Raw genomic sequence first — 2,767 nt, 5'->3', positions numbered from 1 at the left:
CTTGCATCATATAGGTTTATTTAATTGCTGAAATTATCTTTGTTAGTTGTGAATGTGTTAGGTGTTCTTATTATTATTTTAATTGTTCCTTTTGCTTAGTTTGTTTGTTTTATTATTTTATGTTTAATCACTGAATTGCATCTTAGAAATAATTGCTCATGCATTGTAGTCAGTTGCATTTTGTTGTGTTTATTTTGTCTTTCCGCTAATTCATTAAAGGTATCCAACCTAAATAAGATAGGGTGGGGATTTCATCACCCTTCCTTGGCCAAAAAATCACCCCCATTCACATGCGGTTCACCCTAACACTAATTTAAAATTTGGATAGCAAGATCCTTTAGGGAAGCCTCACATTTGGTTCAAAGGTGTGTTGAATTTTATGAGAGCTTGAAATTATTTTCCATAACTGGCAATTGGTGTCTAAGGAAAGAGATCAAACGGCTAAGCCTAAGCGGGTTTTGTGGTTACTTAATTAGGTCCTTGTGAGAGCAAGGGGAGCCTCCCACATCCTCACCTCTTACCTGGCTAACCAAAGGAAGTGGTGTAATTCCAAGTGAACCTAAAGGGATCCACATTGGTTGAACCACTTGTTTAGGAAACCCTAGGTCAGCCCCTAGGTCGTGTGGTTGATTTGTTTGCCTTAAAAAAAAAACAGAAAAAAAGAAAAAAAAATAAAAATTTCAACTTGAATTTAGATTTTAGGAATTTAAATTTCAATGGCTGAGTTTGAATTTAAATTTTAGAAAAAAGAAGAGAAAGTTTCAAAAGTTGAGTTTAAATTTCATAATTCAAATTTCAAAATCCACATTTGAAATTAAACTCAAAATTTTAATAAGAAGAAAATGGACTTATGTGTTGTATGTTGGGAAGGAGATCTCTAAGGAGAGAAACTGTAGAACCTATACTTGAAATAGAGAGATACCTCCATCATCAACACCGAAATCAAATAGTTGGAATAAATGATGCCCAACCTAGAAAGTTGAAGGAATACTTCAATCCAACACAATACAACCCTTCATCCTGCATTCAGTTACCTGATACTCAGGCCTTACAGTATGAAATTAAGTCAAGTACAATCCAAATGCTCCCATCCTTCTATGGGAACCCAAGTGAGGACCCATACAAGCACATAGATGAGTTCTTTGAAATATGTTCAACTGTATGGATTCAAAATTTCAATGATGATGCTCTTAGATTGACTCTTTTCCCCTTCTCCTTGAAGGATAAGGCCAAGCATTGGTTAGAGAATATAGGGAGACTCATTAGGACTTGGGCAGAAATGCAACAAGAATTCCTTAGGAAGTTCTATCCTATAGGCAGAACCAATACTATGACGAGAGCTATCACGGGATTCACCCAAACACCGGGTGAACAAATTCATGAGGCTTGGGAGAGGATGAAAGAGTTAATGAGAAAATGCCCACACCATGGCCTGTCCTAGTGACAAATTGTCCAGGCCTTCTATGAAGGCTTGACAGATCAATATAGGCAGATGGTAGATGCATCGTGTGGGGGGGGGGGCATTTATGAGCAAGAGCGAGGATGAAGCTTATAATATTTTCGAAACGCTGAGTGAGAATTCTATCAATAATGCGTCTTTGTATTCCTATGAAAGGTCGGTGGGACCCTCAAAGAGGGCATGGCTCTATGAGGTCGAAAATAATATAGACCCGAGGCAAAAATGGATTTGAATGCCATTTCTAGAAAGTTGGATAGGGTAAACCTTCTACCCCAGAAACTCAACCAATTTTTCACTCTTAACCAACAATCGGGCCCATCTACCTCTTATCCCAAAGTATGTTCCATTTGTGCCAGCCCGACCCACCAGGTTGATGACTATCCTATTGCGGCCTAGTTTCCACCTTTTATCCAAGAACAAGTCCAGGAAGCCCAATGTACAATCCCATCAGCAGTACATTGGATCATTATTTTCTCAAGGCCCACTAATGATCCATATTCTAATATTTATAACCCTGGGTGGAGAAACCATCCTAACTTTTCTTGGAGGGGACATCAACCCAATGTATAGTCCCATCAGCATCCGTCCAACTTCATGGCCCAACAGTTTCAGAGGCCAGTAGTACAAAACCCGTTCCAACAGGTGTACCCTAGGAGTCTACCGGCCCAACCATATAGCGCTAATATGAACTCTCATTTGTTGCATCTTCGAGATATACTTATTACTTTGCGTAGAAAGCAACTTATGCAACCATGAAGAAGTGTATTATTGTCACAGATCGGGTCTTATTCCTTGGGTATGTAATTTCAAGGGAAGGAGTTTCTGTAGACCTAGAGAAGGTTCGTGCCATTGTTGAGTGGCCCATCCCTAAAACACTTACTGAAGTACGGAATTTTCATGGTCTTGCAAGCTTCTATTGGCGATTCATTGGCAACTTCAGCACTGCTATGGCACCATATACAGATTGTATGAAGGCTATAACCAAATTTGTGTTCACCACTGAAGCAAAGAGAGCCTTCATTACGATTAAGGCATGGTTGACAGCTGCACCTATGTTAGCCATTCCCAACTTTGAGCAACCCTTTGAGGTTGCTTGTGATGCCTCTAAGGTTGGAATCAGTGCTGTTCTCAGCCAAGGTGGCCAGCCTATAGCCTACTATAGTGAGAAATTGAATGGATTACGCCTCAACTACTCAACCTATGATGTGGGACAAGCGCTCCGGTTTTGGCAACATTATCTCATCTATAAAGAGTTCATTCTATATTCAGATCATGAGGCACTTAAGCATATTGGGGCCCAACATAAGT

The 2,767-nt window shown here is 39.7% G+C and overlaps 1 non-coding gene across 1 annotated transcript; it reads right to left on the bottom strand.

The window, feature by feature from the left end:
* Positions 1 to 1,325: 1,325 nt before the first annotated feature.
* Positions 1,326 to 1,434, bottom strand: LOC148804291 (small nucleolar RNA R71). Its single transcript, XR_016081701.1, has one exon. It is a non-coding gene; the product is annotated as a small nucleolar RNA R71 (small nucleolar RNA).
* Between the last annotated feature and the right edge of the window lie 1,333 nt (positions 1,435 to 2,767).

This window comes from Nelumbo nucifera, chromosome 1 (genome assembly GCF_055504915.1).
Source record: "Nelumbo nucifera cultivar China Antique chromosome 1, China Antique-T2T, whole genome shotgun sequence".
NCBI classification, from domain to species: Eukaryota; Viridiplantae; Streptophyta; class Magnoliopsida; order Proteales; family Nelumbonaceae; genus Nelumbo; species Nelumbo nucifera.
This window is presented reverse-complemented; position numbering and strand designations above follow the sequence as displayed.